The sequence below is a fragment of the Canis aureus genome, chromosome 1, assembly GCF_053574225.1.
Source record: "Canis aureus isolate CA01 chromosome 1, VMU_Caureus_v.1.0, whole genome shotgun sequence".
Lineage (NCBI taxonomy): Eukaryota > Metazoa > Chordata > Mammalia > Carnivora > Canidae > Canis > Canis aureus.
Genome location: NC_135611.1, coordinates 91,303,295 through 91,315,638, shown reverse-complemented (window position 1 = coordinate 91,315,638; position 12,344 = coordinate 91,303,295). Strand labels below are relative to the sequence as shown.

The 12,344-nt window shown below is 40.2% G+C and overlaps 1 long non-coding RNA gene across 1 annotated transcript in view; it reads right to left on the bottom strand.

Annotated features, from left to right (window-relative positions):
* Window positions 1-11,210, bottom strand: part of LOC144289626 (uncharacterized) — a 34,051-nt gene extending 22,841 nt beyond the window's left edge. Inside the window, exons 1-3 of the long non-coding RNA XR_013357469.1 lie at window positions 11,081-11,210; window positions 10,207-10,377; window positions 6,450-6,667 (exon numbers count right to left, since the gene is read on the bottom strand). This is a non-coding gene — a long non-coding RNA (uncharacterized LOC144289626). The remainder of the gene's footprint in view (window positions 1-6,449; window positions 6,668-10,206; window positions 10,378-11,080) is intronic.
* Between the last annotated feature and the right edge of the window lie 1,134 nt (window positions 11,211-12,344).

The following is a 12,344-nucleotide window of genomic DNA, read 5'->3' as shown; positions in this document are numbered from 1 at the left end:
ATTGCCAACCAAACCACAAGCCTGGAATGAAAATCCCTCTAACTATTTGAGGCTTAAAACAACTTTCAGGCCCCCAAATTTATAATGGCTTGAAGTGTGCTGTGAAAACTGTACAGCTCCCAGGGAGGCTTTCTTTTTTCTTCACTTAGTAACTTTGAAAATGGACAATAAGGAATTTCTCAAGAGGCAGAACCAGAGGCCAGGAACCATGAGCGAGAGCTGCTCCCCGAGAGGAAAAACAGGGTTTAAACAAAGCCAGCTCTCTTGGCTAGGGCAGACAACCTCAGAATGCCAGCCTGGCAGGATCACGGTGTTGCCAGATACCAGAGTTTGCGGCATGTGGCCCTATCTCTCCACTGCCTGCTTGGGAATTCATATTACTTTTATCCTCTCCCTCTCCCAGAACTGAGTGGATGGGTATATTGGGATAAGATGCATGGAAAGTTACCTGCTTTTTAATTTAAAGTCTGTTGGACCACAAGGAGCCACATCTGGACAGATGGTATGGACTGTGCTTCCTCTGGAAATGTAGGGCTTTGAGACGGGTGCTGGGCGAGCTGGAACTTCTGAATTGTCTTCCAAGTTGTCTCTGGGGAAGGGCAAATGTGTTCTGTGTGTGAGAATCAGAGTAAATGGCTATTTAGTAACCAGAGGAGCAGATTGTGGCCAAGACTTTGATGTGTTAGCCAGCACTCATTTTTCTACACGATGGGAGCACAACTAGACTGCATGTCCCAGCTTCTCTTGCAACTAAGTGTGTCCAAATGACTGAGATTTGGCCTACAGGGAGGTGGAGAAAAGTGATGTAGGTGACTCCCAGGCACCACCCATACAATCCTCCCAGCGGGACATCTTTTCTCTTTCTGGAATGCAGGAATGGGCACAACTCCCAGAAAGACCTTAGGGGTCACCTGTTGAAATGGAAGAACCACAAATTAAAGAGGGTCTGGGTCCCCAGAGATGAATATGGATAATAAAAATATTTCATCTTCCTGGGAAAAAAGCAGAAACAGAAATAAAGAATAATTGAATACAAGGCCACACCCTTGCTGCAGGCTGCAGGCTCCACCTCACAACACATGAATACAATCCAAATGGATTCTTGAGTTTATAGGCTAAATGGGAAGGGATGACCTTCAAGCCTTTTTATAACCTAAATTCTCCATTCTAGAATTCCTAATATGACTTCATTTCTCCATTAAGTGAAGTGCATACCCAAGCAATTTTTTTTAAAGGAAAGTCCTTGTAAATCTGAGGACTTTTCTTCTTTAAAGACAGAAATCATTTGGGAAAAAATGTGTAGGTCACAACCTTTTCATGCTCCCATGAATTCCTACATATGTTTCAGAAAAATGTGAGGTCAACGTGATATCTTTCCCCTTTGATGATTCCTATATTTTATTTCCCTTATAGTTAAAGAATTTTTTTCTTTATATTTGAGATTGAGATATTTTGCCAGGGTTTGTATAAATTTGGTTTGTCAGTTCTTAGAAAATGTGACACCGTAGGCTCTCTCAATTGGCACATTTGTCTTGTTCTCTTTAGGTAGGTTCCTTCAATTATCTTAATCTTAATTAACTGTGTGTGGCTGCCTCATTCCAGTGGCCTCTTTAAAATAGAGACTATGTCTTTGGGACGTTTGTATCTTCAGCCCTTGGTACATAGTAGACACACAGTGACAGATTATTCAAGTGAAGTTTAGACTTTTCTGGAAAGATCTCTACTAAAGAACCCATCTGTTGATAGATGATGCTTTATGCATTGGATTTCATGTGATCTCTTAGATCTATATGGACAAAAATAGGTTTTTCTTTAACCTATTAGTCTTTGGCTAGGTGATCTGGTTTAGGTAGAAGACCTTAGTAAATATGATGCCAGCAGAAACTGGAAGAGTACTTGCACACTGGGTCATGTTCTCTTTCAATGCTGAAGGAGCCCTGAGACTGCCATGTGAAGGAGGGAAGCTAGTGTATTAGAGGATTCGATGCCATGCAGATAAATGATAAGCTGCTCAACTTAGGTGCCACCCCTGCAACCTTGAGACCAATTAGTCTACCAACTGCCAGACATCTGAGCGAGACTATCTTTGTATATTCAGCTTTACATAAACTCAGCCAGGCCAGAAGTACTTCCCATTGACTCACAAAAGTGCAAAGGAAATCCAGATATTTGTTTTTTGTGGCCACTGAGTTTTTGGGTTGATTTGTTATGCAGAAGTTAACAGGAAGATAAAAGAAGCTGCTGAATTATTCTAATTAGAAGGATAACATTAGCTGACTTACATTTTAAAAAGATAACTCTGGCTTTCTGTGGGTAATAGTTTGGGGAGGTGGTGCCAAGAGTGGAAACAGAGCAGTTGGGGAGGCCATATTGCAATAACCCAGTTGAAAGTCTTAGTGGGTCTATTCTAAGGTGACGGCAGAACTGTCTAGGGTGGGAGAAGGGAATATACTTAGGATAGAGTTTGAGGAAGAATTGATTTCAAGGCTAGGTTTTTTTGTTTGTTTGTTTGCTTTGTTTTGTTTTCCAGAGAGAAGAGCAGTTAAAAACTCTGGAATAAAAACCAGCCTTGTAATGGACCTCTCAAGAGGTATAAAGAATTCTAGAAGACAACAGAGCCAGGCCTTTCAATTTTAAGTGAAAACTATTTCAAACCAAGAATTCTGTACTTAACCTATCAATCAAATGTGAAGACAAAATCCAGATATTTCCAATATGCAAAGATTCAGAAATGTTTACCATGTGGTCATATCTTCTGAAGAATTAGTTGAGGGATTAGAGGTTTTATTTTTTAAAAAAAATAAATAAGAATGTGGAAAATATAAGCCATAAAAATGATAGAACTAATCCAAAAGTCTGTTTCAGATACTGTCTGTTGGCACTCAGCTCCACAATAGTCTTCTGTACTTTCCTCTCTACTTCTAGCTCTGACAGTCTGAAACTATCTTTTTGAAACTCCATTGCCAGCTGGTTCTGTTTTACTTTTTTTTTTGGCCAATGGTCAAATTTCGAATGAAATTAGGAAGTAGGAGGGAGGTAGAAGTACTTTTGACTATGTTTCAGTATCTGCAACACAATAGCACCAGTCCATTGGTAGAACTTCCAACAACACTCATGGAGCATGTGTTCCTGGAGCATCAAGGGGCTGGAAGCTTGTAAGCTTCTCCTTGGTGGCAGAAAAGACTATGGTCTCAGGAGTTCCAGCAAGGGTGGTGGTTAGAGGCTTACTGGAGTCACTGTTCCCGTGTAACAGCATCTTTTCTCTTTTGCTCTTCCAGTCTTTACAACACTTTAGTAATGAACTATCTCAAGGTCTAATTCATCTCCCCCTGTGTTAATTATCTAGAGTAGTTTCTGTTTTTTTGCCCTGGGCATTGAATGATACAGAGTCCAATGAAATGAAATCATAGGCTGAGACATTTAGATAGGATTTGAAAGCAACTGATTTATTTTATATTAGGAAGTCAACAAACTCTAAGAATGTCTCCAAGAAGAAGAATGGAATGATTTCAAGGCATTAGAAAGGAAAGTCTGGGGCTCCTGGGTGGCTCAGTCCATTGAGAGTCAGTCTCTTGGTTTTGGCTCATGTCATGGTCTCTTGGGTCACAGGGTAAAACCTCACGTCAGGCTTCTGCTCATGCAGAGCTGGCTTGGGATTCCTTCCCTGTCCCTCTGCCTCTGTTCCTCCCTGGCTCATGTATATGCACACATACATTCTCTCTCTCTCTCAAATAAAATCTTGAAAAAAAAAAAAAAAGGAAAGTCTGAAAAACATGATAAAGAAATCATGCACCAAAAAAAAAAAAAAAAAAAAAAAAAAAGAAATCATGCACCACTTCTCTGAAGAAAATATAACTAACACCAGGAGAAATAAAATCCTAATAGGAAAGTCATGGTCAAAATATGAAGCAAACTAAAAGGTAGCATGATTTTGAGACTGATGAAGTAGATGAGTCTACTTTTTCCATTTGACCTAGATTCTAGGATCATCCTCTTGGTGGGTACAGTGGTCATCTCAGCCTCACAGAGAAAGGCATTGTAACCTTAGAACATACTTGGCTTTACGTGGGCAAGTAATAATCAACACTGTTCATTTCAGCTCTAAAAATCAATCTATCAAAAAAAAATAAAGACTTATTATAATTATGGCTATAGACTGTAATGCAAATTTAAGGATCTGAGGACAGGAATTGGGCTTTGGAAGGGCAGAGATTCAGGCAGAGATATCCTTATCTTACGCATAGAGAATCAAGAAACACTGGATAAAATTAATGAAATATGACCTACAATGTCCTAGCACATCATTTAATGCTACAAAGTACTACTGGAAGCAGTGGTAACAATATTATAAAATTTATCTGTGCAAAAAGGGTATTTGAAGTGAGCTAAATCCTTATCTTTCTTAATGAAGAAGTCAATGAAAAATCGCTAAAATCAATAAATCAAGGAATCCAGTTACTTACTACTATTTAGAATTACACATTTAGAGAAATGGTCTTCTCAGTAACAGAACCGGGGCCAGGCAAGGATGGAATGGGTATTCTATTATATTTTGTTAATACTTATTAATTTTTATTCTATACTATTTTTAATGTTACAAGTATTATTTTGAAAAAAGACTTTTTTGTTTTGTTTTGTTTTTTAAAGAACACTGCATTATGGAAGGAGGGTAGTCTGATGAAACATCCCTACTTACGTATCTTATAACTGAGCTTGTCTTCATCTATAGGATGAAGGAGTCTGGTTAGATAATCTGCAATGCCTCCATCTATAAAATACTCAGTATTTCTGGAGAATGGAATGCACTTTTCCTCCTGGAATGAGATTGGAAACCTCCTTTACATTCCTACATCTTTTATCCTATCTGAGGACCACACTTGAGACAGTGATTCAAAATACTGAGTTTTAATATGGGCGGGCAAAAAGAGTATAGTTAATGCAACAGATATTTATGATAGGCTTCTGAGAGTACTGGGCTCCGGAACTGTCATTTGCTAGATTAGAAAAAATCCAAATAAGCATCATAATGATTCATAACATATAATTAGAGATAGGCGAAGCCCAAGTATGCACTTTAAAAAGAGCAAGTCTATACTGACATGGCCATAAAACAAAACAAAGTATCGTGAGTGGAGTTGTGCTTCCTGAAGTTTGAAGTGACAGAAGGAAACATTTTTTTTCTCCTCAAATGCCTTTGTAGGAAACGCTGATAAGGTTTGTATATTTTGTCAAAAAATGATGCATGTATAAAATACTAAAAAGGGCTGATGTCCATTACTCAATCACTTTTTTTCAAGTTCATTAGACATAAAATTATCCCCCAAATTAAAATTTGCACTCTATTATTTTTTCCATGCCCTCTTAGAGATTACTCTGGTAGAGGCCTGCCAAGTTATCTGAAGCCATTCGGCTCATTGGCAAGGCAGCTTTGTCCATTCATTGAACCCTGCAGGCCAAGAACCTATTCCCGTTCCTTCCATCTGCCACATCCACTTTGAATCCGGTGGGTAGTAACCATCCCTTCCAGAATGAAAGCCACCCCCCTTCAATCTGTAAGTCATCATTATGTCCTTTTCCATAATATTATGTTCTCACCAACACGGGTGCTTAACTGATACAACATAGAACAGCAGCAAAATCTATAAAAGGATTTCCTATCAACTTAGGTGCAGTCAGCTTGGGCCAGAAGGCATCCACTGACCAGATGGCCCACTGAATGCTTGCTTGCAGTATCCCGGAGAACTCCAAACTCCAATCATCTTAATCATTTTTGACTTAAAATATGGTGGGTGGTTGTACTTACTATCTGATCCTTATAAGAATCTATGTTTCTGCAAGGGACTCTTACCCTAGTGTTGTATACTCTCCATGCTGAGAAATTATTTCTTTCCATGCTGGGAAGATTGCTTTTTCTTTAAGTATGTGTTATCCTTCTTGTATATATGCACATATGTTGGTGCATCTATACATGTGATGTTCTGCAAATTCAGGGCAGCATTTGTTTGGGTCAAGTGCATTGTACCTCAGGGTGGTGTGTGTCTCATGCAAGGCCTCCTTTTCAATGCCTTCTTTTAGTTTCTAAGTGCTGAGAAGAAAATGAATTATTCTAATGTATGGCTCTGCTGGAAGATGAGCTGATCCCTGGACTTGGCTTAATTTTTCATTTGCCCACATAGAGCAAGATAAGTTAGTAAATGGTTGGTAATTCTCTGCCTACAAAGCTTCTTAGATGTCACATTTCTTGTTTGGGGTTGGTGTGTTTCTTATAACAAGATTGCTACAGAAAATGTTGCTATTAACTTTGCAGGTGAACCCTGCAGGGGCGACTGAGGGAGTAGGCACTTAACTCCATAGTTTCTGTCAATGAGGCATCTCTGCTCGAGATCCCTGTTGAGGCTTCACAGTCCATCCTAACCTCCCACATTCAACATATGTCTCAATTTTCTTACCCTTTCCCAGCACCTCTGCTGCCACTTCAGGTCCTCACCCAGGAGCCATCAGCATCACCAGATCCATGCTGTTCAGTGATCATGCAGGCACCCGAAGTTTCCACATCCTCAGTGGGTGACCAGCATAAATAGCAACATCCAGGAATGACAAGCCTGCAGACACCTTCAGCTGGAAGTGAGACTCCTGCAGCTTCAGGGAAGCATCAAGGTGACATGATCTGCAGTTCCCAAATAATACAAATTAGTCATTACTTCCCTTACCAGCAGATCTCATAATAACGCGAATGCAAACCCAACTCTGGCATGGAGGGACAGCTGGGGTATGAATTAGGGAGGCTTGGTCCAATGAGATGCTCAGCCACCTAATGACTCACATGCAAATTTTCTGGGGGGCTTTGAGGAATTACGTAGCAGAAAAGACAAAAGCCGAGTGCCCTTTCTAGGCAGAAGTTTCCTCCCTTTCCCCCTGGCCTCACAGAATGTTAGCCCTGGAAGGGATTTTAGATCTCACATAGGTCAGGGCTATGCTTTGACAGAGGGTAGTAAAGTGAAGAGAGGAGACAGAAGTCATGCCTTTCTGAAGCCACTGAACCAAAACTCAAACTCGGGCATCGGGGCTCCTATGCTGCAGCTGTCTCTACACCACTTTGCCTCTCTCACCGTTCTTTCCTATCCCTCAGTATGTGGAGCAATAAGTGACCCATTTCCAAAAGCTGACAAGTCCTTTTTTTTTTTTTTTTTTCCACAATTAACAGTAGAATAGTGGCTTCCATAAAAGAATCTCTATTTTTAAAATTGGCTAGTTTTTGTACTTTCATCGAAAGAGTCTCATTTGGCCACTTTAAATTGAAATGCAAAAATGGCATCTGTCTTCAGGGGGTTCTTGACAGATATCCTTCTTCTCTGTGGGTATTTGACAAAAGCAAGTTGATGGTTTAACTGAGTTCAAGAAGATGAGCTAGATGTTCATGTAAGCTCTAGCCAAATTGTAGTGTTTGCCAATGGGTCATTCTGACTTGAGAGTAAGGCTTTGATGAAGACAGGAATGTTAGCCTTCTGAAGACTTGAGTAGGAAATATAAGAGCTCCAGGATCCAGCTCTATCACCTTGGTTCCCCCTGGACCCTATCTATTGAATTTAAACTGAAGACACCTGGCAAGGTCCCAGCCACATGAGGACATGTGACATGGAGATGCCACTATATTATGTTTGTCACAGTCTTCAGTCTCATCATAGGGCTACAAAACTGGATTTTCATCCACTGAAAGTGGGTACATTGTTCAGGGGCAGACTTACCCTAGCCAAGCTAGCAGATATTGATATTTAAAACCAGAAAATTACAATCTTTATTTATTAACTTATATTTGGAAGTCTTTTTGTGCTGTGAACTCTAATATTTATATTAGCACATCTCTCCCTTGTATGAAGATACCCATGGGCAGCCAGATAATCAAGAAATTAGCTGTTGGGGATTTTTAAAAAATAATTTATTTATTTATTTATTCATGAGTGACACACAGAGAGAGGCAGAGGCATAGGCAGAAGGAGAAGCAGGCTCCCCTGTGGGGAGCCCATTGTGGGACTCAATACCAGGACACCAGGATCACGACTTGAGCCAAAGGCCGATACTCAACCACTGAGCCACCCAGGCATCCTGGCTGTTGGGGATCTTATCAGGATAATGGGGGATAGGTGATTTTTAACATAAATGGCATAGGGTAAATTAGCTTGATGTCTTTATTTCTATACAGAAATATACCAGCAAAATCCTGATATTGAAGCCCCACTGGACAAGACTCCTCCCCTGGTCATGTTTGGTTTGGCAACTTAACAGTTGATACTGTAACTCTTTTGGTCTATACTTTCATTTCAGACCATTTCTTCTCTTGATTGACAGCATTTCTCAGGATCTGTTAGTATCTTTATTCTCCTACTAGCTTAGTTTTATTGGCATGGAACCATTCCCTTATTAACGTGCCTTATTAACTGGCCTATATTGGCTCTAATCCACCGTGTAGACATTGTACTCTGTCTGTAATACAATGCCATTACTTTCAAATTCTTGAGGTATAACACTGCCAACTCCACTCCCAAAGTAGGTACCAACAATAGTGTCCACATGTAGAAATTTGTTCTTTGTGATATGGTGAATGGTTGCAGTATAGCAAACCATTGTTTCATTAGAAACAATATCCCAGAGCAGTAATCCAAACCTTAATGTCTGCATTATCAGAGCTATTAATGATTTCCATCACTTTTGTTGTGGCAATTTAGTAGCATAAAGTTTTCTCCAGCACTTTGGGGACCAAGTTAAGAGACAACAGAATGCAGCTTTGTTGAGGCCACTCAATGGGAACTTAATTAGAAAAACATACAGCTACGCTCTATACCAAGAGAGAGGAATAATGCTATCTTCCCCCTCCTACTAACAAAGCCAAGGACTCCAGATGTATCCTATTAGTGATTAGATCATTTTTTTTCAACCAAGTGCCATTTCTTGGTAATCTTTTTCAGCAGATTATTTTCCAAGAATACACTCCAGAATAGTGTGAGTTTACTCATGGGGTGAAGAGTATTTGTAATAGAAAAGAAAAAGAAAAGCACAGGACAGGGAGTCAGAGCACAGACACAGCATCTAACGATGACCAAAAGTTAGAATTTTCTCCAAACACCCTAGAAGCACTTAATTGAAACAGCTGTTTCACAGGGTTCTCATCCAGGAATGTCAGTGTTGCTTCATGACTGGAGAGAGTAATGAAAGTGATATACAGCTTAGGTTGTGTGAGATCCTTTTGGCTAAGTGGGAGACAAATTGAGATAAAACTAAGTCCAGTGAATAGAAAGCTAAGCTGGGAATAAGACAATCAAAATTATAGAGCTGGGAATTGGGAGAAGTCTATATTTACCACTCTCAGCCTCAGTTTCAATCTTAAAAGTGTGGGCACATATTAGTACTTTATCCAAAGCTAGTTCCTGCCAGATATCTCTCCATGAGCAAATCATTTTCCTTCCTTGAGCCTCTGTTTACCCATTTTTAGGCAGCTGAGGTGTCTGACTTTATATTTAGTGATCTGAATGTTCAGAACTCTTCTCTACGAGCTGAGTTCCAAAACATAATTCTCAGACTCTAATGCCCACCCGCCCCAGCAGGAAATCCAGTCCACCTCTATACTCATCAGTAATGACTTTGGTTGCAAGTAACAGAAGCTCTAAGAGTGACTTGAAGACTTAAGTGTTTATTTTCTTGCATAATTTGAATTCTAGGGATAGGCAGCTGCTGGCTTTTGTTCAGCGGCTCAGTTATATCAGGACTGCTGCGTTGGCAGCTTTCCTATCTTTTTGCCTTTGGTGGTGAGTTGACCACCACAGCTATGGCAGCAAATCCTCTTTCAAGGCTGCATTAAAAGCAGGGGATGGGGAGAAAAAGGGAGAGGGCGTAGGTGGCAGCAGCCACATCTGCCCCTTTTTTAGAAGAACAAAAGCTTTCTCTCAACCTCCCTGGCAGATTCAGGCAGATTCAGGCTTAGGTCTGATTGGTCAGAACTGTGTCAGATACCAATCCCAGGCTCAAGAGATGCTGGGGAAGTGAATGCAGTAGAACTCAGCCATCACATGGATTAGTGAGGTCCAAAATATAACTGCATAAAATTCAGGACTGCATTGCTTTGAGGTTAACAAAATTATAATTTTTTGGTCTAGTTGTACTGTTTTACAGCAACATTGAAATATTCCCGTACTTAGCTCACCATCCACTGACCTGAGAAAATCCTGGTCACTTCCTAGCCCCATTCCTTCTCCTGAAGAAGAAAGGAACTTTGATCCACAGACAGAAGCTGGGCAGAACATGGGAGCCAGTACCCAGCTGTGATTGTGTTACTGTGGCTGCGTCTTGGTACCACACGATTTTACTCTACAGAGTTTAGCTTCACTGTGGAGGCAAGCACAGGTAGAATGGAAGGGATATCGAGATTATTATTCAGATAGTAAGATTACGGTTACCTTATTCACAGTATCTATCATAATGTCCCATTAAATTTCCCTACGTATGTGTGCAGATATTAATTTATGGATATGTATACATTACATACATTATGTATGCTTTACATGTAAAGTATATATGTTATATATATTCTTTATATAATATACCTGTACATACATAAAGTATATATAAAGCATAAATTATAAAGTATATATAATAAAAATAAAAATAATAAAAAAGAAAACTGCCGCTAATACTCCTAAAGAAAGACAGTGGTAGGTTATGATAAATACAAAGTTTAGGTCATGTTAATTCAAAGGGAAGGCAGGAGGGTGGAATGGGGAACAGCATGTTGGTAAAAACAAGTTACTGATTGTGTTAGCTTGCCAGGGCTATTGTAACATAGGACCATAAACCAGGAGCCTTAGACAGTAGCCTCACAGATCTGGAGGCTAGAAGTCCAAGATGAAGGCTGGTTCCTGTGCAGGCTGTGAGGGAAGCTCTGTCCCTGGCTTGCAGATGGCCGTTTTCTCCCCGTCCCTTCACATCCTCTTGCCACTATGTGTGTCTGCCTCTGGGTGAACGTCTCCCCTTTTTTATAAGGACACCACACAGGATTAGAGCCCACCCGAATAACCTCATCTTCACTTACGAATTATATCTGGAATGGTCCTATTTCCAAATAAGGTCATGTTCTGAGGTAGTGGTGGTAAGGACTTCAAGATGTGAAGGTAGGAGGATGCAATTCAATCTGTGATACTGATATTAGGTTATAGTTCCTGTTGGAGGTGAAAGATAATGAGTAGTCATTATATTTTAAAAATAATTAGAAGAGAATGCTTGGGATAACAGTTGTCATGAACCAAGGATCACAATTCATCCAAATCTGTGGACCTGAGTTCCATAAGAAAAAACAAGAAAGAAAACCAGCTCAAACAGATCAGAGAGTCATTCTTAATGACACGTCCTGGGCCCACGGTATGACTAGATCCAGAGCTTCAAACTCTGTTAACAAAGTTAGCTTCCTGCCATCTCTGATCTGTGCTCTGCCGAAATTCTCAGGCACCATGTGGTTGGCCCCCATCAGGGTTCTCCGCAGGAGGCAATCTTCCTCCCCAGGGTTACATTGACTCAGAGGACTGGTCAGGGTTCTCGACACTCCGCTGATTGATTCTAATTCATTTTCCCAACGAAAAGCTTGTCGCCTGGAGGGCAGAGAACAGGTAACATGCAGTACTGCCACCAGCTCACAGGCACAGAGACTCAGTCCCCACACTGCTTCACACCAACCTTATAGAAAAGCCCACCCTCAGAGGCACTGCAACTCTATAGCATCATTGCCCTTCCTACTTTGGGGGCTTTGTCAGAATTACTTGGTCTATCTGGACAGGTTTCCTTCGCTTTTGGGGATAAGGATTTTGGTTTTGATGTCTCTTCTCCAGATTTCTTTTGGGATCTCTAGGAAATATGGGTACCACCCTCCCCGAGCTCTACACAGCAAGAGATACTGGGACAGGAGGTCTTTGAGGAAACACATACACAAAATACACATTTTTTTTTTTTCTGGGGCTGTGGTTACCTACCTGCCTTACATTTATGAATCAAGGTGGGCCTCTCAGGAACCTTTTTCTATAATCAAGTAAACCTTTCTTAAAGTGGTAATCTGTCTAGTGGATGGTATAATTTCTTTTTTGTAAAGTTTGCTTCATCAGGTACACTGAAATACAGGTCAAATGATAAGAGTAGGAAAATAATCTCAAAGTTCTCTACTTTATAGGTTATTCTATTTTCTCTCATGAAACAATAGGTAATTTGTACCTATTGTGCAACCTTCATATCTGCTACCAAAATAAAATATTCTTATCATTTTTCTGAGTTTTTAGGCTGCCTGGGATTTTTAAATTGCTAAAGCCTCA